Source organism: Malaya genurostris, chromosome 3 (genome assembly GCF_030247185.1).
Source record: "Malaya genurostris strain Urasoe2022 chromosome 3, Malgen_1.1, whole genome shotgun sequence".
Taxonomy (NCBI): Eukaryota; Metazoa; Arthropoda; class Insecta; order Diptera; family Culicidae; genus Malaya; species Malaya genurostris.
Window position 1 is genome coordinate 211,768,925 of NC_080572.1, and position 26,952 is coordinate 211,795,876.

Below are 26,952 nucleotides of genomic sequence, written 5' to 3' on the forward strand. Positions count from 1 at the left end.
GATTTAAACTTACACTATAAAAGTATATTGTTGTATTCGAAAAAAGTACACTCTGATTTCATCCAACCGAAACACGAAACAAAACAATTTGTCTTCGAATTCAGCCTAGAAAATTCTGATTCACCGTCAGTTACTTGTTTGCACACCTAGAAAATAACACAGCAACCGCACAGCGTTCATCAGCACATCGGCTTCCACAGCAGCTTACCACACGGAATATCACAATTTAGCAAACCGCACTCAGCACATCAGCCAATCACAGCAAAAAAAAACAAACTTTTTCTACTGGAACACAAACTAGCACGCTAAATAGACACGCTGCCAAAGTAGTGTAGCTTCTCAAGCCACATCTCGCAAAAACAAACCTGTTAACCATTGGATATGTCTACAAATCAAAATCCTGTTCTCTTCTTTTTTTTCTCTTTCTTTCTGTGCCTGTCCTTCGAAAAAAACAAACAAAATAAACCATAAATCAACCCATCTCAATCAATCAAACACAAACCAAACGCGTCTTCGGTGGCGATCGTGTCAACAACCGCCAACAGACCTCTAAGCTTGAATCCAAACTAGCCAATCTCAAACCGCTGGAACTGTTGTCGTATTCGCCCTCGCGACGCAGCAGCACCACCGCCGGTTTCCAGCGAAGCCTGCAGAAGAGTCAGAAAAAGGCAATGAAAAACTTGCGCAAAAGCTTTAAGCTATGAATCCTTCGAATCCAGCTCAAACGTCATGGTTCTAGTCAGGACAACTGATGAGACTGATGCGCCTGCCAAACACAAACCGCTGCGGCCCTGCGGCTGTGATTGCGTACCCAATGATATCAATGTTTGAAGGACTTCTTGTGGACCATCAGATGCACCAAAAAAAAAAACGGCAACCAAAACAACAAGAACAACAACAACTACTACTACTACTACTACCACTACTACGATTACTACTAGTACTATTAGCACAACTATATCTACTATCATAATCGACAACACCAGAGCGAAGGCCTGCAGTATTCTGTTTGTAACGATGTATTCGTGTATTTTTGTACTTCTCGTAGAGCATAGAGCTTCGCCGTCTTTGTTTGTGAGTGGATGTTCGAATCATTCGAAATTGACCAAGAATAACTAATGCTATAGTTAACACATTTTTGTATCATGCAAGCGACCAAAAACATTGTAATATTATCAAACTAAACCAAGTAAGCTTCAACAGACCCGTAGTCCGTAGCAGTAAATATCCGCTTTTTCCGTTTTTCTTTAGAAGATCTAAGTTCGTTTTGTTTTGGTTTCAATGCTCTGCCTTTTACAATACTGATCCTCGTTAGATCGCCGTTCCAGCACAGCTACAAAAAACATGTGTGTCCTCGTAAAACAATTTCCCGTAAGCTGATTTTTCAACCACCCCTACCACTACTTTTGACCACTGATCCGACCTAATACTAAATAACACTATTACTTTCCTCTCTCTCTATCTGTCTCTCTCATTCTGTCCTAGCTGGAATGTTCTGTAGAAGTACCTACAGTAGTTCACCCACTTTTACTCTATTGTGCAGTCTCGTTCATCACAACCATCTGTATATTTTCAGATTCTGAACACCAAAAACTTCAAATCAGTACTGGAAAAAGTAACTAAAAACCGACCGCGGTCCTCCTCCCTCTTTAGCGTGTACAATGATCGTTAGCACGGTAGTTTTCCGAACGCCCCGCCATCCGGAGCAAGTTCAAGAAATTCCATTTACTATCAAACATAATCAAACCAACCGAGTAGAATCAAATTGACCACGTTGCCCCACCAAGCGAGAGTGAGAGAGAAACAAAAAAAAAGAAATGCAATCGATCTAGCACATAGCATGCCACCGCCGCCAAGTATAGCCACTTTCCCAACCAAGGCGTGGTCACGGATTTGTAACCTGGCATAATTTGTAGCGAACCTCTGAAACGTGTGGTTTCTGATTGTGTCTTAGTTTACCCGAGGTAAGACCCTGTAGGTCCGTAGTTTGCCAACCAGTAGAAATCCATCTGATTATTCCATTCGGCAAAGTTTTTCGTAGTACTTGGTTGACACATACGTATTCGCATCAACAATGTAAACAATATCAATGGCCTCCTTTGTCTGTTTTCTTTAAATACCCAACCGGAGGAGCGTATCGTAGACCGTTGTTTCTTTCAGTTTGTAGAACATTCGGAATTTTCCGCAGCGATTGGTATTTAGAAGCAACGTTGTAATTGGCAGTTTCTATTAAGTTGGTGTTGTATCGGTGAGAGGGTCATGTTTGTTTCAAAATTGATGAAACCACATTCTTCCCCCCCCCCCCCCCCCATCTTAGTCAGTACTTATACTTCAAAATGTTCCGAGTAATGAAATGAGCCGTGGTAAAATTGGACATGTTAGTAAAGTAAACAAAGTAGGACATCAAGTCGTTAGAACCCTTGTGTTCCTGTTAGATAATAAAAAAGAATACGGGTAATTTTACCCGATTATTAGCAAATGTTCTGATTTGACACTAACAAACACTATCTTTTGCATGGCTGTAATAAAGCTTGTTTGTATTATTTTGGCATATGTGTGCAACTTTCTGGGAGCAATTAACATTCAATGCATGACATTTTATTTGTGTAATTGTTATTGATTTAGCAGTTTATTCTATAAAACTTACGCAAAATGTGTTTTTAAATAATAAATTAAAAACAAAATCTGTCATTTTTAAATTAATTCGATGATTAACTTTCTTCTAACAGCAAGCAACGAAAACATCTATCTCTTTTATTTTTTTAGACGTTCAGTATTAAATTTTAGGTGTTCACAAAATCAAGCTGGAATGGATTTCAATTGACAAAATATGACTAAAGTAAATTGGTTCGAGAACATAATGGATAAGAATTTATCATCTATGCATTATTATTCTGCTTTTTTTATAAATTATGCGCAACAATTCTAACAAAACTTCAGGCTTCACTTATAAAACAATCTACGAGCTAAAAGTCAGTGAAGATCAATTTTATCGGTGAGCGAATATAGTAACCAGTAACCTAAATAATCAAAAACCTAAATTACCCAGTGAATGATGTTGTTGAGTCGCACAACATCGGCAGCGTTGCGATCGGGCCGTCATCCTGCACCATTTTGCATCAACCGCGTCAACCTAAGGGCTTTACATACGTTTGCAGTACGTATCGCTAGCGTAAAAGAGTGGAGAGATACCAAATCAAGGCATTATCGGGCTGACGTCTCCCCGACAGGGTTGCCACATATACGGATTAATCTGCTCCGATAGAGTAATAAAAAGCTTCGGGCATTGATTCTGTCCCGATTATAGAAGTTTTTACCCTAAGGTCATTCACCTCTTTGAGTCAGAAAAACTCTGACCCTATATTCGAGGTTGGGCGTTATACCCGTCCCCTGACGATCGTGCTCCCATTCTTCGATATCTCTTCACCCTTTGGCACTAGCGATACACAATGTAAACGTCAATCTTGTTCGAAACGCTTTCAAAAGCGATCCGTCCGATGTTCGAATTTACTTAATAGAGTTGAGAAATCTCAGTAAACTCGAACATCGAACGCAAGATTGACGTTTACATTGTGTATCACTAGTGTAAAAGAGTAAATAGATACCAAAACAAGAAGCACGACGGTTGTCTGAAGTTTTGGGAACGGGCATATGACCTTACGGTTGAAACCTACACAATCGAAACAAAAAATATACTCGATGCACCTTTACTATTTGGGTAAAGTCGGCCCGATACAGCCTTGTTTTGGTATCTCATCGCTCTTTTGCGCCAGCGTTACACAATGTAAACGTTAATCTTATTTGAAAGCTTATTCGATGAAGGCCCTGTTGGCACATTGTCGCAAAGCTGATGTACCGGTTGCGACACCTGCCAATGAAAAATGGAACCAAGAAAAGGAGGATTCTTTCAGAAATTTTCATATCGGCAATAGTGATTTGCAACATTCAAGAGTACAGCTAGATATCAGCGATAAAAGTACACTCGGAGTAGAAGAAAATCGATTTCAAAATGATTACTACTACTTTCTTTAGTGTAAACTATGATTAAACATGGAAAATCTTCAGAAATGTGTTTTCTTCAACTTCTACTATAATTTTTCGAATGAATTTGCCCGCTTTCATAAGAAATCGTTGAAAAGGTGGAGTAATTAGAAATTTTCCTACCGATTTGACAGTTCTTGCTGAAAGTATCATCTCTAAACAAGCAGCGCCTCTACATTTCAGTTTTGCGACAATATGCCAATCGCAGAACTACGGTCGACCCGATGTCATGCTTAATCAGTTGAACAAAATTCACTGGAATGTCATGTTTATTTTTAGTTCGAAAAGGTTTTACTTACTAACTTTGTAAAACGTGACAAAAAGTGTTTGAAGTGTCAGTACGATGATATATGCTATATTCAGTTTACTTACAGCAGTTCCCGAGATTAACTACAAAAAAGGTGGTAAACTCAGGATCTTCTTTCTATGATTTGGGTAAAGCTTTGTACAGGTCTTCATTATTGTAAACTCCGCACTTTTCACGATTAGAGGGACCGATTTGACTAAAGACTAATTTTGAAATAGTACGAATACATTTTTCGTATGCATTTTTTTTTTTCGAATAAAAATATGAAATATGAAAATATCGATTTTGCAAATTTAAAGTCGATTTGTAAAACAAGAACATTTTTAATTTTGATGATGTTTTGTTACAAGGCAGGTGATTATGCTCCCTACCTACCAGAGATGCCAAGTAAAAATTTTAAATATCTTCAGACAAGGCTGCAAAAGTCTGTATATCCGGAAAAATATCTGCAGTTAGCAAGTATGTCTTTATTTCTCTATTAAGTGTGACACGCTAAACTGACTTGGCGAGCAAATAAAAAAAAAAGTCGCGACAATTTCGAAAGTCTGTAAATTTGGAGAAAGGTCTGCAAAAGTCTGCATAGCAAAAAATGTCTGGAGCACTATGTACGAAATCTGCAGATTTACAGACAAATCTGCAGATCTGGCATCTTTGCTACCTACAGTCGAAAATTCAAGTTGGACACTTTTAAGGAAAAAAAATTATTTGAAAAAAAACTTTCCTTGTCCAAACTGATTTTTTTCAGTGTAATTTTATTAAACACTAAACCAACGAAAACCATAATTATCTCAGAATTCAATGAAATTCCAGTCGTCTATTAAATCGAACTACATGTGTTAAACATTTCCTCTTCTAGTGAAAATGATTACAGCACGAATGTATGTGAAAAATACTTGATTCGGTCAATCGTGATTCAATTAATTAATTAATTGATATGATATTCACATGAAATTCATATAGAATCTGGGGGCGACGATATACCTTATCGTTTTGATGTGCTTTTCACATCAATATAGCATGATTTTCACTAAAAGTCAGTAATTTTCACACTCGTTTTATGAGTTAAGTGTAATTTTCACTTGTGGTTATAGTTAAAATGTTTTGAATATGGCAAAAGATCTTTTTTTTTGCGCGGGGGATACGTACTGCGTAATAAAAACAGCGCTAAAAAATTGAGTAACTTCGGAAATCCGCGTAAAAAAATCGTAGAATAAAAAAAATATTTTTTTATGATGCCAAATATTTTAGAAATGCACGAAACGACCAGATTCGGTATAAACCAGATCTGGTATAAGTAATTGAAAAAATCGACTGTGGAACTTTTTGAGATTTTCGAAATCGATATTTTGTGCCAAATGTCTCAGAAAAGCATGAAAAGTCGAGATATGGTGTATTCTAAAAAAAATCGATGAGTGTCAGAAAGTTGACTGAAAAATATTTCGAGATAACACCAGATCTCGACGTTTCATGCATTTCTAAGACAAAAAATGAAAACCGGAGAACTCTGAAAATCCGCGTGACTTTGGAAACCCGCGTAAAATACCGCAAAAACCGCGTGAAAAAGACTTCAGTGCACTGTTTCTTACCAACTGGCCTACTGTTCTCCAAACACAACAGGCTTTACCACTCTTCGGTAAAAGATAATACCATTTGAATGGTTCTGAAATTCGTCTTGCGGCACGTCAAACTTGTCAGGATTGCTAAACAATTATACTGACATTGTACATCCCTTCAGAATTTCACTGGACCTATCCATATATTCTCGACTGATTGTCGTAACATATCAAACTAACCAAAATCAAAACCTAAATACTTTGCATTGACATTTATAAACTTCATGAAGAATGACATTTCTATACTTTTGTACAGTGAGCAATAGACTGCCAAAACTATATCATTGGTGGGGTAGAGAATGAAGGTGAAATACAGAGTCTCAATTCTATGCTCTTCACGAAAAAATATGTAAATTATTAGTGAAATTTCGATCATTTTTCCAGAAACATGTCAAACGCGGCATACTACAAATATTCCTAATATTTTACGTGGAAAAAACACTTATCTTAGAAAAGTTTACTATTTTCGTCTCTCGAACAGAGTTACACGTTTTCGTGATTCAGTTAGGATTCGCAAATAATGTCAGTTTATGATTGGTTTATAATTATAATTCAATATAAACTGTTCAAGTGTGAAATATAACATTAATTGATGCATGCAATGTGATTTGACATCGATCAATCATTGCTCCACATGACGCTAAAATTAGATCAGTGAGTTCTCCATTAAAACTGCTATGAGTGTAGCAATTAAAAGTCACTGTCACGTCCACAATCAAATAAATCCAATGGTGGAATTTCATCATTCTATGCCACAAATCAGGGCAGGAATATCTCCGCACTGCATAACTCGGATCGTCCGATTGTCGTTCGAAAATATGTTTGGATTAATTATGGCTTATGATTGAATAACCAGTAGTTGAAATGAATGTTTAAAGCAAAACATTAAGTTAATTGGATTTGACGCTCCACGTGCTCGAACGGCGCTGCCCGGTTTTGCGGTTTCGCTGACGGGCGCTAGCTTATACTGAATTTTAACTATGATACCGTTCCCAGAAACTAGACCAACTAATGCCACTGAAATGCTAATTAGTTGCGATTAGCTTCGAAAACTAGAAAAAAAATCACATTTCAATAAAAGCTGGCTAATATGAATAGCATGCAGCATTAATATGATGCAATTTTATATCATATTCGTGTCAATTCTAGGTAATAGTAAATTGCATTGAATCGATCCAATTCCTCGGAAGTATAAACTAATCAACCAATCAATTGTTATTTGTTATAGAGTCTATGTTGATCCATTTGTAAGTTCGAGAGAACAAAAGTATTATAGTGATTATTTTTTTTTTTTCAAAGTTTTCATGTAAACAAATATTTGCAATTACTGTCATAAATTATGCATCTAAAACTGCAGAGATGCCATTTTTACAGATTGTTTAGTATTTTACTGATTTTTAAAAGTGCGTACAGATTTCGGACGGAATAAAGATTTCAATGCCGATTTATGCAGAATTCACAAAAAAGAAAACAACTAATTAAACTTTTTCATCTGAGCTCTTGTTGGTAACAGTGACAAGATAAAAGTTTCGTAATCAATGGATGAATGACAAATGGATCTGAAAATTTTCAAATTGTGTAGGTGTTTGATGATCAGCCCTAAATTTTAACGATACTGTGCTTGCAAAAAAAATACAGGGTTGTGTACGAGACACGACCGAGCACGATGACATTGAAAATGCACTATTAACGAACTGTGGGAGCGATTTTCTTTTATGCGAACACATATATTGAAAATCATTGCCCTCTCGTGCAAGGTGAACGGCACATGAAATAAACCCGTCGAATGGTGCGATACTGAACACCGCAAACCGAGCCGTGAACTGACGGATGACGAAACGAATATTTTACCCATCCGCTCTGTGAGAAAGCAGACATTGGCTGAGCATTTATAAATTTTATAGAATATAGAATTTATAGATTCTCTTTTGTATTGTAAGATAAATACATCTGAATCGATTGATAGTTAGATCATATAAACCAATCCACAGATCACTGAGCTATTAGCTTCCAAGATTATGACAAAAAATTGAACGCGGCTAGTTTTGAATTTTTAATTGACACCCGACACCGTATAGTGAAGAGTAGGACATTTTTAATGCAAAAAAAATCAGAAGTGGCGTCTCCTCCGTCTGGTTATATTTCTCCAGTGAAGTCCACATTGCACCAATCTTTTTCATGCGATATTTTAATCACGCAAAACAATGTGAAATTTCACATTCTTGTAACAATCGGTCTCCAATCCATTAATTATATCGGTTATACACTATCAACATGAAAATTCAAGTTTTTTTGTTTTTCGAAAACATTCTTTATCCAAATCGGTATCTTCTCCTGACCGAGGCTTCACCCGGATTAGCGGTTCAATGCATAGGGCGAAGGACTTACTAGCCAGTTGTCGTACGTTCGCGTCCCGACCTGGAAGGATTCTTAGTGTCAGTAGGATCGTAGTACTTGCCATGCAATGATTCTGTACGCTAAGAATCGGCTGCGAAGTCTGTTGAAACAGAAAGGCCAAATCCCACAAAAGGAATGCAATGCCAACACTTTGCTTTATGATGAAACAAAAGACTGCGTAAGTCCAGTAATGGCTTCAAAGGTGTTATCCGGACCCGGCTTCATCGGAAAGAACCATTTGTTATTGATTTGCTGAATTTAAATGTGGACACCGATGATAGAGAACGTTCTGGTTGTCTAATTGGGGTGTTTACTGCAGAAAACATAAAAAAGGTAAAAAAATTATTATATCTAATCGCAATTTTTATGCGTGAGATAATTGAGACAGTGGTGTGTAATATGTAACAATGGATGAAACATGGATCCATCAATCGATCCGGAACCATAATCGATCGATCATCACCTGAGTGACTGAAACCGGTGAGTCACCTCAGAAGCATTTAAAGACACGACAGCCAACTAGGAAGGTTATGGCTTCAGTATATTGGGATGCACATGATATAATTTTGAGAAAGAAAAAACATTATTTTGAGTGTACTGCATAGCGTTGTTAGATGTAAAAGCATGGAAAAACGACGTCATATGTCGAAGAAAAAATACTGTTTTACCAAGACAATGCACCGATTTACAAACCGATGGCAACGATGATTAAACTGAACGAATTACGCTTCGAATTGCATCCTCATGCACCGTAAAGTTCATTTCCGGCCCCAGTGACTGCTGGCTAATTTGCTGGAGTCGGGGCTCGAACATACGACAACTGGCTTATGAAACCAGCGTCCTATGCATTGAACCGCCAACCCGGTTTCATCATGAAGCAATGATAATTTTTTTTATTTAAAAGACATTTTTATTCAGGCCTATTTGCGTACAAGCTTTACGTGGCCGATTGAGCCGATTTTTTAAATAAAAAATTTTTTGTATTCGATCTCGTTGTCACCTTTTTTCTATGGGGAGAGAAGCTTGCATTTCCCTCCTGCGAGGATTGAGGGGCACTTTGTTCGTGGCTCGTCTCGTCGTCCATTGACGCATCGGTGGTTTTGTTGTTGATTTCCTTCTTCTTTTCGTTTTCCTTGTTGTTCGCAGTCTTGATCTCGTTGCTAGTTACTGTAGAAGCGCCTTGTTGTACATTGGTTGCAGTTGCTGGTTGGTTAGATGGTGAAGGTGTTTTTGAAACAGGAGCACTGCATTCACTAGTTTCCGTTGTTGGGCGGTTGTCCTTATTTTTGTTTGAAGATGTCCTTTTTGCAGTTTCAGTGCAAGGTTTGCCGTAGTGTGCAGGTTTTTCACAAAACTGACATGTAACCAGTTGATTTTCATACGTAATCAGCGTTTTACACGGATGTATTCCATCTTGACCAATAATGATGTAAGATGGAATTGCTTTACGTAGTTGCATACGTACCACTCGCACGCCATTCCGGACACCAGGGAAAAAATTCCGCCATACTTATCTTTCGATGGAAAGAACTTCACCGTACTGCGACATGTTTTCCCGAACGAACCCATCGCTGCTCTGCGGGGGAAGGTCATGTACGCGTACTTCTATGGCATTGTCCAGCATGTACACAGAGATTTTATATTTAACATTATCATGATCAACACTATGCACCTCATTGTTAACCGAAGCGAATGCAATTGCATCTCTTTCACGTTTGAACATGATGTACACACAGTTAGACGCCTTGTTGAATTGAATCTCACTTACATCATTAACGTTTAGATGCATTCGTTCCTTAAGCAAGATTTCAATTTCGGTTGCTGCTGGTCTAACTTTGCAGCGCTTGAAATCAATACAAGGCCAAGTAGGCCAAGTTCCATGCTTTGTTAAATCGTATTTGCCCATTTCGTACACTCTATTGTTCACTACACTGTATTGTCTTTGTTTCTGTTGTCTAGATCGTAAACGATTTGCGTCTTTGTCGGATGAGATGCGAGCACGAACTGCAATGATAAATTAACATGCGAAATGTTGTTGAATCCATTTGATTCGTATATTCTCAACATTTTTTTTTCCAAATAGCTGTAGTCTAAAAAGGCAAATCATACAAAAAGTGTTGTATTAGTGATGTTACCGAAATTAGTCAAATTCACAAACAGAAATACTGTAAAATTCCTAATTGGTCCACTTTAAGATTTCTAATTTGGTCCACTGAAAAAAATCGATGTATAAAAATTTTAAAATCGATTTTGAAAAAAAACAACATTTTTGATTTTGATGAAATTTCTTCCCAATATTGGGCCGTATGAATAAAATATAGTAAAGTCTGTTGTTTGTGGTATCTTCTAAATAACAAAGTCCACAGAATATAACGCAGTTTGGTATGAATAGAAAACAATTTCGAAAATGTAGTTAATACTATTTTCGAATTTGAGCATTTACTACATGCCGTTTCGCCACGGAGCAGGAAAAGCTGGCATAAACATGCACAAAGCAAGAAACGTACGTACTGCTGCAAAAATGCCACTTTGCTTAATTTTTCTACTTCAATTTATCAGCAAACACACGAGTAGCAACCTCTAGAGCTACCTACCGAAAAATTGTAGTAAACACTACAATTTGTAGCATGTTTGAAAGTTGTCATGTAGTAAAGTCTCTGCTTTTGACAGGAACGGGATCCACATGTAGCATTTACTACAGAAATTCAAGTATGCTACGTTTTATTCATACGGCCCATTGTGGTTGAGCGGTACATTGCAAGATGGGAATTTTTAGGAGGGAAAAGAGCTTTTTCAACAAAAAACCTCACAAATTCAGTTTCATTGAATTTTTGAATGATTATGACTTTGAGCTTAGCTTAGCCTCACAAGAAATAGTTAGAAGGCGTTAAATCACACGATCTAGGCAACCAATTGACAGGCCCTAAACGTGAGATAAACTGATCATCGAATGCGGCTTTCAATTTTGTCATTGCTTTGCGTGTCGTGTGGGATGTGGCACCATCTTGTTGAAACAACGTGTCATGCACGTCAAATTCTTCAATTTTTGGCAATAAAAATCGCCCATCGTCGTCTTTGAAGAAGCCCGATGATGCCCACAATCCACACCAAACAGTGACTTTTTTGGGATGCATTGGTAACTCTTGCAATGCTTCTGGCTGGTCTTCACTCCAGATGCGGCAAATTTGCTTGTTAACGTATCCATTCAACCAGAAATGAGCTACGTCGCTAAACATAATTTTTCGATAAGAATTAGTAAAATTCAATAATTTGCAAATGTTGTTCGTTCGTAAGTCGATTCATGATTAAATTATAAACCAAACTGAACAAGTTTGACAATGACACAAGACGCGATTCACGCGTGATCTGTCGAAAACAGAGCTTCCAAAAAGGTACCAACTAACAAATCACCCTTTATTTAAATAATCTATCCTCGGGTAGGGGAGACCGGGGCTAATCCGGACACTTTTTGGAAATAGACAAAATCAGCCATTACACAAACTTCAGCTACAATTCCTAATTTGTTCTATGGACAAATATGCATTAGTTTTCGCAAAAAAGTAACGATGAAGTGACCAACCTAAAATTAAGAATTTCAGAAGCTGCGGGGTTAGACCGGACATTCTATAGGGCGAAACCGGACATTTCTTGGAAACTCTAAAAAACACCCAGTACACTTAGGTTTTTACCCATTTATCTATACAGTTATGTAGCTTCAACTTTTAGCTACAATTCCCAATTTGTGACTTGACCAACCCGATTGGGGCTAAGCTGAACTTTAAAGTTTCACACAAAAATGAAAAACGTATATGGTAGGGCGCCTAAATTCAAGATAACTTAATGAGCGCAAAAGAAATGGAATCATGCTTGAATGGATTGTAGGCAGTGGCGTATCTAAAGAGGGTCGGGGCGAAGGGGGCACTCGTCGCCCCGGACGTAACGGTTTCAGGGGGGCGGCGAACCAATCCTTCCTTTCCGGAGATGGAGTTCAGTTTTTTTGTTTTGCCGTATGTTTTCGAGCGGCAAATCTCATTTTGCCCCGGACGCCAAATTTCCTCGGTATGCCACTGACTATAGGTTGGTTTCAACCTTGCGTGAGACATAATCCTGCTCGCTAAGAATAAAGGTATTGGGCCGTATGAATAATATGTAGTAAAGTCTGATATTTGTAGTATCTTCTCAAAAACAAAGTCCACGGAGTATAACATGTAATTAATGCTACTTCCGAATTTAAGCATTTATCGACACAGAGCCGGCAAAGCTGGCATAAGCATTCACAAAGCAAGAAACGTACTTACATCTGTAAAAATGCCACTTTTTTTAATTTCTGTACTTCACTTTATCAGCAAACACACGAGTAGCAACCTCTAGAGCTACCTACCGAAAACTTGTAGTAAATATTACAGTTTGTAGCATGTTTTGACAGGAACGTGATCCACACGTAGCAATTACTACCGAAATTCAAGCATGCTACGTTTTATTCATACGTCCGTATGAAGTCTCTTGTTTGTAGTATCTTCTCGAAAACGTAGTCCACAGAGTAAAACACGTTTGGTTTGGTTTTAATTTTTCTACTTTATGGTAAATCTAGTTTCAATAAGTGATAAGAATTGAAGTATAGAAATCAATATTCAGATATGTTTCAACAGTCCATTGAGAATTTCAATTGAAAAATCGTAATCAAAAGCATTTAATAATCTCTGGATTCAGCATGAAATGAACATATCAAATAACTAACCAAACCGTCACTACAATGCACAAAAATTATATATACCCAAAAAATGTGCATATTTCAAAATCAACTTTTGATACGAACACGATCGACGCCAAACTGAATTGACTCAGTGGGCCGTATGAATAAAATGTAGTAAAGTCTGTTGTTTGTAGTATCTTCTCAAAAACATAGTCCACAGAGTAAAACACGTTTGGTTTGGTATTAATTTTCCTACTTCACTTCATCAGCGAACACACGAGTAGCAACCTCTGGAGCTACCTACCAAAAAAATGTAGTAAATACTACATGTTCAAACGTTGTTGTGTAGTAAAGTCTCTGCTTTTGACAGGAACGTGATCCACATGTAGCATTTACTACCGAAATTCAAGCATGCTACATTTTATTCATACGGCCCAGTGTCATCGAGCTAACTGACGTCTGTTTGTCGCATAGAAGCGCATTTACAAAGTCAATCCATGGATCAAAATGATTGCTGGTTTTGAAGATATTTAAGCTGTCCGGTTTAGCCCCGTGTCCGGACTAACCCTGGTCTCCTCTATAACTACGAGTTCGACATTGTAAATTTACTCGTTGTCATTAAGTTCCATGAGTTAATTAACCGCTCGTGCTTGATTTAAATAACGCTGTATTTTTACGTAATACTGAAAGATGGACCGGAAGGCCAATTGATTCTTGCATGATATTTTGCGATTAATTAAAACTGAACCACAATGTCAAAATGTAGCAGGAGCTTGTCTTCAAGGCTCTACTTACAATTCGATTTGAAATTCGTCCCCAATGAATTTGAATGTGAGAAATGAAACGTACATTTTCTAAAGTTTTCGAATTGTCTACATCACTTCGATTGAAGTGTATTAGGTAAAGTTCATGGGAAATTCCAGAGTGTGATTTAGAAGTACCAGTCTTGAAAAAAGCCTGATTATATTAGAATATCACTCTTTGTATAACCTTGAGAAAGGCTGACTAACTGTTAGTCTTTAAAAAGACTGTTAGTGATTCAGGTAGCCTTGAAAAAGACTGAAGCCTTGAATCAATGAAACTCTAGGTAGCCAGAAAAAAATTCCAGGAGCCAAGAGCTATACGCGTGCGGTGCGAACGACTGTTCAACACCGACTGACATTACAAGATTTATTTTATATTAACGCTTGTCAATTATTTAAACATAATTTGAATCAAAGTTTGTATAATTTACATAGTTGAATTGAAATCCATACCAGGTAATTCAATGCAATACCACTATATTATATGATACTGTTCACATTCATGTTAGCTTATTCTAATTCTGTACTTCAGCTGCTGTATTCAATCTGTCACTACTCATTCACCACTCACCCTGCAAAACCTGCGGGTGATAGCTTAGATCATCTCCATCACATCACTGTTTATATGCATTTTCCAGCGTCAGTTGTACACATTAATGACCAAAGAAAGATTCGGCTGCACAACACCAGCACAGACAACAACGACAACATCACCCACGCCAGCACAAACCACCGCAATCAGTAACAATAATATCAATGCGATCGTCGTGAACCCCACCACCCTCAATTCGTCACCGGCGCTCGGCATGAAACCACTAGCCACTAGCAGCAGAACCATCAGCTATAGCAACAATAACATCAGCTGCATCATCACTACTCCACCGGAGCCCACAAAACCGCCCAGGGCTTCGCTTGTATTATTGACATCCTCTACCACCTCCTCCTTCTCCTCCAGCCCATCCATTCTGAATGCAAGCAACCAGCCGAGAAAGTCGCCCGTCGGTGGAGAGGGTAAACGTTGAAAATTGATAGATCTCTGTGTTCACGACCTTGCTCCGTTAGCTAGCTAGGCTTTCCCCTCATGGGCACCGTGATTTTTCTTGCTCCATATCCTGTTGTTGATCATCAGTGATGATTCTGTAGGGAAAAAAATATCCTTTCTCTTTTACATCCTCTACCACCAAGAGCTACCCGCTAATTAACGTCGCCAGCAGCAAAGCAGAACCGTGCGATCGTGAAATATTCGGTAACCAATCAATAAAGCATTTCCACTGATTGTGAAAATAAAGAAAAAAGATCAAACAGACACACTGAACAGTAATCGTCAATCAAATCCTGTTTACGTTTAAACAACAATCAAATAGCTGTTGGTGAATGTTTAATGTTTGAAATAAAAGTGACTATTTTAATAACAGAATTTTACGCAACAAAACATCAAGTATATACCAATACAGCACGGGCAGGTACCCACAGAGAATAGTTGTTGAGTATTACATGTATTGAGAACAGGTGAAGAATTGAAATCATTAATCATATCTGTAAAACAAGTCAAACACGAAACAATAACAGTATTTGTAAAAAAAAAACGAATCCAATCACGTTGTCCGCAGAGAAGAATACGAAGTCTAGTGAGATTTAATCTGGAAGTGAAAAGGATAACACGCAGGTCGTGATGTATGCTTTGCAGGCCAGGACGAGTTACACTTATTTTACAGGGTGATTTTTTAAGAGCTTGAGAACTTTTTTAAACAATAAAACGCATAAAATTTGCAAAATCTCATCGGTTCTTTATTTTAAACGTTAGATTGGTACATGACATTTACTTTTTGAAGATAATTTCATTTAAATGTTGACCGCGGCTGCGTCTTAGGTGGTCCATTCGGAAAGTCCAATTTTGGGCAACTTTTTCGAGCATTTCGGCCGGAATAGCCCGAATTTCTTCGGAAATGTTGTCTTCCAAAGCTGGAATAGTTACTGGCTTATTTCTGTAGACTTTAGACTTGACGTAGCCCCACAAAAAATAGTCTAAAGGCGTCAAATCGCATGATCTTGGTGGCCAACTTACCGGTCCATTTCTTGAGATGAATTGTTCTCCGAAGTTTTCCCTCAAAATGGCCATAGAATCGCGAGCTGTGTGGCATGTAGCGCCATCTTGTTGAAAGCACATGTCAACCAAGTTCAGTTCTTCCATTTTTGGCAACAAAAAGTTTGTTAGCTTCGAACGATAGCGATCGCCATTCACTGTAACGTTGCGTCCAACAGCATCTTTGAAAAAATACGGTCCAATGATTCCACCAGCGTACAAACCACACCAAACAGTGCATTTTTCGGGATGCATGGGCAGTTCTTGAACGGCTTCTGATTGCTCTTCACTCCAAATGCGGCAATTTTGCTTATTTACGTAGCCATTCAACCAGAAATGAGCCTCATCGCTGAACAAAATTTGTCGACAAAAAAGCGGACTTTCCGAATGGACCACCTAAGACGCAGCCGCGGTCAACATTTAAATGAAATTATCTTCAAAAAGTAAATGTCATGTACCAATCTAACGTTTAAAATAAAGAACCGATGAGATTTTGCAAATTTTATGCGTTTTATTGTTTAAAAAAGTTCTCAAGCTCTTAAAAAATCACCCTGTAGATCAAATACGAATGTCAAAACATCAAGTTGGCAAACTGTTCCTATATTTATCGCATAGACAAGCAGCGCGCTATTTCATTGATTACTCGGCCTAAGATCGACGAAAAGTGCTGAAAAATAAACCCAACAATCATTCTATCATCCTTACGAACAATGTCATAACAAAATTCCGCAAGAAAAATGTGTGAAATCCTGGTGTTTGAAAATAGATCACACGATCCGTTTTTCTTTCTACCATTAGAGTCTAACCGTCTAACAGATCGGAAACTAGTTGATGGACTTGAATGGTGAAACGAATAATCCACGATTCAGACGGCCCGTCATCGTCAGCGTCCGTCAAAATTAGTTTGACATTTTCTCTACCGGAACGTTCACACGTGACGGTGACGTTGTGAATGTCTCCATGAGAATGTGTTCAACTAATTTTGATTGATTTTTGGCAAATTCCGATAATGGAAGCTGATTTTGACGGAAGGTGACGGACACGGCTAACTCGTGAGTGTGTGTGTGTCAAGTTGTTAAGACAATCCAGATCAGCTAAAAAAACAACTTGTTCTAAGAAGGCTATGAATACAATAATAAGAAACAGTTCGTTTCAATCATGTGTTAGACCGCGCACTGTTGAGTATCAAAACCTTATCACTAAAAAAGACATTCACGCTAAATCAAATTTCCTGAAAAACTAGCTTCACCTGAAAAGTAGTAACAAATGCCTGTTGCATGCGAGCTAGCTCGCATGAAATACCGTTGTATGCCAGTTCTAACGCAAGTAGTAGCTGTTTTTTGGGTTAGAATCTATAGTTACTTATCTTTTTAGCTAGAATTTTCGCTTTACGAACTTCTTTCGAAATACTGTCGATAGTTTCTCTTGCTTGCCTTGCCTAAACCATATCTTTAAATACCTAGGTCATTGACAGTTCGTCGTTAACTACATAAGTCACCAATACTGCTCAATCTCACGTCACACTGCGATGGTTGATGATCACTACGTGACTAACTAACCTTCTCCGTGTCGTTCACGCGGTATAGCGTTCCATCGTTCCAGGATCACAATCTTCCGGGAGCGGCATTTCGCTTCGGAAATCCGAAATCCATGTGTTCCGCGCATCCGTAAATTAATGAACGTTGTAATAGCGTTTGGAACACATCGACCGTTTTCGTCCGACGCTGAAGAACGTTCACAACGCAATCTAATTTCGATGTCTTTGTACACTGAATTTATCTATTTATTTATTTATTTATTTATTATGATCAACGAAAAGCCTTTAGGAGATGAAGTTATCTACTTTTTTTCTTCAACAGGCATAAAACATCCTCTTTATTTTTATTCTAACAGGTTAACAATATCCAAATGGTACATGATAGACTAATAACAAAAGTGCAATTTAAACTTGAAACATGCTACATTGAATGAGAATTCCGGGGCCTAACAAAGGAAAAATCAATTTTTACCGTGAAAATTTGTTTATTCTACAGTATAATCTCCATCTAGAGCGATACACTTGACCCATCGGTCGTCCGACATTTTGATACCCTTTGAAAAAAAAAGATTTGTCAAGGCCTTTAAAATAGGCTTCCGTTCCTGCAATAATCTCAGCATTCGACGAAAATTTCTTTACTTGGAGAAACTTTTTCAGGTTTGGAAATAGATAATAGTCGCTGTGGGCCAGATCTGGAGATGGGCCAGGTCTGGGGGATGGTGGACCAATCCATACCGCAAATCATTCAATTTCACCATGAATTTTATGCATGAATGCGTCGATGCGTCTTTTTCCATAGCTTGTTGAAAACTAGAACTCGTCTGACACGATCAGCTGTTATTCAATTCACTAGTGGATAGATTGTCATGAAATTTGGTATTGAGCCATCTAGAGGATTGTTCTCAACAAAAATATACACAATTCGAAACTATTCAAGTCTTTTCTGTGACAGGCCCGGGACTTTTTCTTTCCATGTAGTGTGAAAATTAACATTACTGAATAGATAAGGAATCATGGAACGGTTAACCCATCAATTCGACATTTTGAAGTTTCCAAAACTCATTAGTTTGACGGGATGCGCAAAAGCTCAAGCTGTCGTAATAAAAAAAATATTCTCCTTCGATAGTTCGTTTTCCGAAAACTTCTGTCAAACAAATGGTTGTCTACCATTCAGAGTTGATGGATCTCCGTTACTCAAGTGGAACAATGGCGTTATGTCCTTTGTTTTCCAAAAAAATCAGACGATCATTTGCTCCTTGTGCGATTAACAAAAAGCAAAGTCTTGGCATTACATTCCTGTGGTGGAATTTGGCCTTTCTGTTTCAACAGACTTCGCAGCCGATTCTTAGTGTACAGAATCATTGCATGGCTAGTACTATGGATCCTACTGACACTAAGAATCCTTCCAGGTCGGGGCTCGAACAGACGACAGCTGGCTTGTAAGACCAGCGTCCTATGCATTGAACCGCCAACCGGGGACGCTGTGCGATTAACATTTGTTGGTCTTGAATCGATTTGAATATATATTTGAATATGCATAGATCTATGATTCGTCGTCCATCGCGATCTAATTGGTGTATTCTTGAGCACCACGATTGAATTTTATCGACATCGACGCGAAACTTTCTCTGATCAATTGTCAAATTATGCCACGAACATACTTTTTCGACGGTTGCACAGATAACAGGCATGCAAGTAAAGATTTCAATTTGCGTAAGAAATTTAACGGTTGTTTTAAAAAGCAATCACCAAGTAGCTATTCTCCTGTAGAGGCGCTTCGAGCAGCCTAGCAATCCCTTATGGGCTATTGCGTTCGAGCTTTCATACAAAGGTAATTCATGCATGCAAAGTCGTGCGCAACGGTGATTTTTACTTGTATGCTTTACACAGTTTTTTTGTCTGTTCTCTGTGACGGTGACTGCAATTCAATTCGAAACCCCACCAAAACACGGTGAAGCTCGCTTGTGCTTTATCACAAACAGTTTCTCTGGTTAGGAGCTAGCTACGGGTTCGAGTCTCATCTCTGTGTTAACATTTTTGAGGTTTTCATTACAAGTTGCATTCGCATGTCATGTTCCAATCTGTTCTCCCCGTTAGATATTGATCATAACGAGACTAAAATTGGTTGATTCATCTTCAATATATTGTATTCGAGATCACAATGGTCACTGCTGCTACCACATATCAGCTGAGATTATCAAATAGATGATAACACTGATGTACCCCATAGGCAGCAAAAGAGTCGAAAATTTCAAATTAGAGGGTTGGCGGCAATGCAGAATAGCGAGAATAGACTTGTGACCCGGTATGTGTATGGTTTCTGTTGAATGTGTTTTTTCATAGGGATAGGACTATAATTGAATGCTGTAGTGACCAAGAAAAGCGAAGCATGCTTGGTTCTTCTAGTCAATAGGGCTTTCTTTTCGTGTGTTTTTATATGCAGGGAAGTTCAATTGGTTGAACAATTCCTCCGGTTAGGAGCTAGCTACGGGTTCGAGTCCCGTCTCTGCGGTAACATTTTCGCATGTCATTTTCCTATCTGTTTTCCCCGTTAGATACTGATCAAATTTAAAAATAGCTCAAGACGGTTCTACGTCTTAACAATACTAAAACAAAAGTCATGACACGAAAATTTTCTCGAGAAAGCTCTACTTTTCGTGCGAACCGAATTTTGCAACTCACTATAAATAGCACAGGTAAACACGAATGACAAAGTGTTCTGAGCACACATACCATTTACAACAAGCATCTACACGATAATGATGTCAGATTTGACGTGTTTAATCAAGTTTTGTCATAGCTCGAAATCTATCGAGCAACAGTCCTACCTGGTTCCTTTTATCAATTTACGCGTGATGTGAGTTTAATTGAAAAATATTTCTCACCAGCTGCTCGAAAATAGTTTCGGATTTGATTTGATTTGATGGTACTTTTTTGGATTGTCTAAGATTTTTCTTAAGCGTGCAAGCATCGCCAAGGCAAACTCTGCGGAATGAGAAAGTTTCTATGAGATTCTATGAGATTAGTTTCAAGAGCTTCAAAAATTCAGCATTCTAGCTTGACATTTATGGTTCTTACCGAAGCAATTAGTACTCTAAAAATCAGCAAAAGTTTAGCCTAGTTTGTTAAATGTAATGACATTTCTAAGTTTAAAGAACATTCAGTACTCATTTACTTAAATTTACACCGAACAAGGCAATATTCAGCAAAAGAAGCATCACATACAAGAAAAATGAACTCAAAATTGTTTTACATGAAACAAATTCAATATTTCGGTTCTTCTGAGAACTTCAAATCTATCCTAAAGAACTATTTGATATTTTCTGTCAGTGGTAATGTAATTGGTGCCACGAGCAGTTCTGCCCGTTTTAATTTTTTTAAATTGTGATGCCCGGAATAACCTTTTTTTTTACTCAGTGGGTTCCGTCAAGGGCCCTTTAAGACCGTGAGCCCTGGGACATGTGACCCCACTGCCCCTTGTAAAAGCGGTCCTGCTCTCATTAGTTCCACCTGATTCACTGCAAACGTGTAACGGGTTTTCATACAACTTGATCATTTAAGAGTTTAAAAAGTACCCTTCATTTGGGCATCGTGGGCAGTACTGCGGCCGGAGAATTGTTCATTCTCTTTTGACACGTCACATTCAATTGAGTTTTACGTGAATAAATCGCACTTAACCAATCTTAGGAGAACTAATGAGAACGATTTTTGACATTCAGAAGTGAACGCCATCCACGCCTTTCTGTAACTCCGGTTGTCAAAACTGCAATATTAACACGATCTTGAAACGTAATTAATTGTTCGTTTTATCACCAACGGAAAGTCCCGCAATCGCAGAATAACTGAAATATTAATTATTTTCCTGTATAAAGATGTAAAATTATTTTACTCAAGTTAACAATTTTCTTTATTTTAAAACGTCATACAACAACATTTTTAATTTCGCGTTCAAATATGTGTAAGAAATTTAACCCTACCCTACATTGATGTAGTAGAGTTGAAAAGCTTCAAAAACCTGGTCGGTAGTGTTTTTGCTCTACACTACATATTCCGCGTTCGTTAGGCGTTACGAGTGACTACTTCGAGGGGAAGCCTGTGGTCATGGACTTCACGACTTCAGTCTCTCTTTGGACTTCTACTCTTCTTTCATCAATCGCAGCTGGTTCAGCAATTCCGTGAAGAGCATGGCTTCCGATTTGCCGGTTCTCCGACAACCCAAGACTTGTACTACGCCGCTGAACTACTCGGTCTAGTGCCCGGATCTTGCCAACACTTTGAAACCGTCTCATCCGTTCTCGATCCTACCGAAAGGGTGCTGGAGTTGATCTAGCGACCCATTTGAAGGATGGTTTCTGACTGACTAGTGCCCCGACGATCTTAATCGGTGATACAGATTTACAGATCCTCGTGTACAATGAGCATCGGAATGAGTGCCAAGATCGGTCCGTCGATTCCTGTTTAAGCATGGCTTCCAGTTGACGCTGACACCCCGACGACTCGAAACCGGGGTTATGGCGACTACTCGACTACCGTATGTACGAACTTCCGGAACGGGAGTAACAGGGTAAAGTGTGCAAAAAATAAGAAAAAGTGCACTCAATTTTCTCATGGCGTTTTTCATTGAAAAACACTGGTGGCGTGGATTGCTCTGGATTTGCATTTTCAAGCAGAAACGACAATAAAACACCATAAAAAACAATGAAAAACGGCATCAGATACCGCTCAACCGATTTTCTTCAACTTATATTGAATTTAAAGACCTTATAGTTCCATAGCCTGCTATTGAGTTTCATCTGGATCCGACTTCCGGTTTAGGAGTTACGGAGTAAAATGTGTAAAACGAACTAAAGAAGTACAGTCGATTTTCTCAGCCATTCTCCAGCAGAAGCAGCCTTTTTCCAGCGGTAATTGTTATTCTTCACAGAGTGGAATAAAGTTAATCGTCTGATAGTAAATCCCGACAAGTGCTCGACAATTTCGTTTATGAAGTGAAAAGGACCATTTCATTTCGAATACTTTTTCTCGTAGACCTAAAGAACCCGGCGTCCACCACGATGAACAACTTACATTCGAACAATACATCAATGTTGCTCAGATTTCCCGTAGCCTAGGATTCTAAATGAGGATGACTAAGCACTTTACAGATGTGCACTGTTCCGAATTCTTTTACTGTTCGCTTGTTCGTTCAGCACTCAAATATCGCTCGGCAGTTTGGATCCTCTCCTACCTGCACGGTGCTCATGGAATCGAATCGATACAACGCTGTGAAAATATGAAATGATGAAAAATCAATTTGTCAGTGCAGTGCTTCTAGAATTATTGTTAGTTGATAACCACAGAAACTTACTTCCGAAATAATTGCGTCATTCTGTGGATTAAAACAAGATTTTTAATATGCCTACTACGAATAATGAAATAAAATGAACGAATAAATAAGTGGACAATAAAAATTACAGAATTGTGTGCGAGACATGGCCGATCATAAAGACATTAAAAATGCAATTTTGCAACTCTCTTGTCAACAGATTTAAATTTTAAAAGTAGGCAAATAATTTTTTTTTATATATCGTTTATTTATACCCGGATTTAACCAAGTTGCGGTCGTTCGCCGGGTTTGTATGGTTTTAGGGGGTTGATTTGGGAGGTGTTGGGGGGGGGGGGGGTTAGTAAGGTTCGAAGAAGAGGAGGGGAGATTTTTACATTTGTGTCGTTCAAATTACATTGCATTTGTAGATAGTTACATTTCTTTTGATATCAGTGGGATGGGTCGAGAAAAAAAGGGGGGGGGGGGACTACGTTTAACTGTTGGTTTCTTGTGAGACAGAGAGAGAGAGAGAGATGTAGAGTGGATGAAGATAGAAGAAGCTTAGACTTGAGTTGAATCGCTGTGTGGGTCTGCTGCGGACGGTCCTGGTTGCTGGTTCGCGGTATCCATTGTAGTGTGGCCACGGACGACGTCCCCAGGGGAGTCCCTCTGGCGGGCGGCCCACGGCTGAGATGACGGCAGTTATCGGTGTTCGGGACTGTGTTGGCAGGGTGTTGAAAATGTCCGGTTTGGGTGATGATCTTGAATGTGTTTGTGTGACGATGTGTTTCGTCTCCTGTTGGCGTGTTCGTCTCCTGTTGGCGTGGCCTCTCGCTGTTCCTTGTTCGGTCCTTGGGTTGTCATCCTTCAGATGTGCAGGCCCGCTGGGTGTTGCTGGTGGTTGTAGGAGTGGCCGCGGAAAACATCTCGGGGGGAGCCGGCCCCCCGCAGATGGCCCGTGTGGTTGATGCTGAGTCTTCGCCGGAGATTGAGAGATAGGAAGATAAGAGGAGCAGAGAGTTAGAAACGATTGAAAGGGGGGGATTGCGGGGTGAAAGGGTTTTGGGGAGGAGGTTAGGGAGGGAGTGAAGCAGTTCTGGTGAGATGAGTTGGGAGGGATTTATAGTGCATTTAGGAGTTTGGCGTCTTTAAGGAAGAGGATTAGGGTGGTTTCGGAGACGGGGTCGTGGGAAAGGGCGTTGCGGATTGAGGAACTAATGTTGTATTGTGACCTTAGACTGTGGAATTCGGGACAGGTGGTGATGATGTGTTCTGCCGTGAGCCTAACGTTGCAGTGTAAACAGGAGAGAGGGCTGCCGTGGGCGATACAGTGTGTATGCGTGAGGCGGGTGTGGCCCACCCTGAGCCGTGAGAGGGCCCTTTGTTCCCTACGGTCTGTTCGATCAGTCCATCGGATCAACTCCCCCTTGATTTTGGAGAGGTATCCTCCGGATGATCTCCAATGCCCTAAGAGATGTTCCCGGAGCCTTTCCCGGAAGCTGGTCATCAGATCTGCGGAGGGGACCTCCGATGTAAGTCGTGGTGACAGTCTGCCCATGGCCGCCGGCCCATCTGCTCTCTCGTTTCCCGGAATCCCGCTGTGTCCAGGGATCCAACACACTGTGATTTGGTTGTTACTGTATGTTTGGATCGCCTGGACAAACGGGTGTGTAGATCTTTCGGCCTCCAAGGCGGTGATAACTGCCAGGGAATCCGAAAAGATCACAGCCTCGGATCCCGGGGGGGGATCGCTTCAAAGGCAAATAATTGTGAAACACTAACGTTACTAATATATCATCGTCAACTGCGTTCAAGAAGTATTTTTAACAATGTTTCTTTACTTTTTTGTGAACTTTGGCTTCCGCTCGTAAATAAAGATTTCTGTTCACGACCAGCGCAGGCGCAACCTAATCTAATGTTTATCAAGAAATAATACAACTCCATCTTCAAATCTCATAGTGAGAATCGGTAAAAACTACGGTAATTTGTTTTCTGCAGCCCACAGGGTTCACAACTGAATGGGCCTTGAACATAACTCATGGTTTGAGTTTCGATTACTCAAATTCATAAACTGGAACAATATGTCAAAATTTGAGTATGGATTTGAGCAAAATTTACTCAGTTCTCTCGCATTTTTTCACACATTAGGGTAAGCGTTGAGTTTCCAAACATTTGTGTGAACGAAATTCTTCTTGCTGTCCAGTGCGCTTTCATTCTCGGAATATTTTTATCGAGTTTAAGGGCACAAGAATACGTCGTTTTTCATTGCGTTTCTAGATTTGGTTTTGGAAACCATGAATCTTTATAGATGTTTCCAATAGAAATTTTGTGGTTTTCAATTATGCTAAATGAGAAGTCCAACATAAGGATATCAAAATCGTTTTTGATTCCAAACCGGTCAAAAGAAAACGAATCACGTTTTGCGCTTCACATTTAAAAGAAGGAAAAATAGCTATGTATATAAACATTAACGTAGAAGAATTTTCTTATTTTGAATACAAGGAACTCAAATTTTGGGTTAAACTCACTAAAATTTTGAAAAAAATTTTTTTTTTTTCTGATTTTTATTAAAAATACTCAAATTTTGACAGCTTCGTACCTTAACTCAGAAATGAATAGATGGGTGGTAGTTCGAGTTTAGAGTACGTGCACTTTTCCTGATTTTGAGTGGTGTGTCACTCAATTTTGAGTTGTGTTCAATGAGGGTGTAGAGCTACTTGACGGGCTACCGGGTCTAGCGAATTTCTGCCACGAAAATTGTTAAAACATTAGTTTGACAAGTGTTATTATGTAATTCCAGCACAATTAGAATTTCCATGTTGAGCATTCAGACGTTTCTAATATACTCAAGCGAACATGACGACGCGCCACAAAAACTAAGCATCCAGCGTGCAACAAGCTAGCTGCTCCGTTAGCGGCTGACTGCCGATTAAAAATGTATCTTGGCATATATTTATAGGTTCCCTTTTGTGTTAACGTTCGTGCGATGCAGAAGGAAACGATACTAACAGTTCGGCTGAAAAGTTCGTATCGTTTAATAGAAACACACATTTTTTTGCCAAAATTCGTTTTTATTATTCAACATAATTGCCATCAGAGGCGATACAGCGATATAGCGATCTTCCAACTTTTCGATACCATTTTTGTAGTACGATTTGTCCTTTGCCTCAAAATAGGCCTCAGTTTCAGCGATTACCTCTTCATTGCTTCTAAATTTTTTACCAGCGAGCATTCTCTTGAGGTCTGAGAACAGGAAAAAGTCACTGGGGGCCAAATCTGGAGAACACGGTGGATGAGGGAGCAATTCGAAGCCCAATTTGTTCAATTTAACCATGGTTCAGCGTTGTTGTTTTTGATCGATTGTGAGCTCACGCGGTTCCCATTTTGCACAAAGCTTTCTCATATCCAAATATTCGTGAATAATATGTCCAACACGTTCCTTTGATATCTTTAGGGTGTCAGCTATCTCGATCAACTTCACTTTACGGTCATTGAAAATCATTTTGTGGATTTTTTTCACGTTTTCATCGGTAACAGCCTCTTTTGGACGTCCACTGCGTTTATCGTCTTCGGTGCTCATATGACCAGTACGAAATTTTGCAAACCACTTACGAATTGTTGCTTCACCCGGTGCAGAGTCTGGATAACACTCATCAAGCCATTTTTTGGTATCGGCGGCACTTTTTTTCATCAAAAAGTAGTGTTTCATCAACACACGAAATTCCTTTTTTTCCATTTTTTTCACAATAACAAAAGTAGCTTCACTCAAAATGCAATATCTCACAAACTAATAATCAGACAGCTGTCAAATTTATACACGTATCTTTTGAAGGTTGGTACTAACTGAAAATGGTATGGATTTAATTCTAGTGGCGCCCTCTCATAGAAACGATACGAACTTTTCAGCCGATCTGTTATTTCTTCCACTGCTATATGAAATTATAGGTGCAGAACAACGATAGAAACCGTCGGCCGTGCAATGAAAATCAACAAGATGACATCATTTGCTCTTCTGTGAGTGGTTAATGAAAACATAGGTCGATTCTAACCAATTTTCAATAGTATACTATTGAAATACTGAAACGACGTTGCCATACATGTTTAAGTTAAAAGTTTCCGAATCGATGGAGTTATTAACGTTCAAAATTATGACAGAAAAAAGTTACGCGGCTA

The 26,952-nt window shown here is 38.9% G+C and overlaps 1 long non-coding RNA gene across 1 annotated transcript; it reads left to right on the forward strand.

Annotated features, from left to right (window-relative positions):
- Nucleotides 1-709: 709 nt before the first annotated feature.
- LOC131438112 (uncharacterized) lies at nt 710-15,986 on the forward strand. The gene is made up of 3 exons (XR_009230886.1): nt 710-1,189; nt 1,577-1,964; nt 14,493-15,986. It is a non-coding gene; the product is annotated as an uncharacterized LOC131438112 (long non-coding RNA).
- The last annotated feature ends 10,966 nt before the right edge of the window (nt 15,987-26,952 follow it).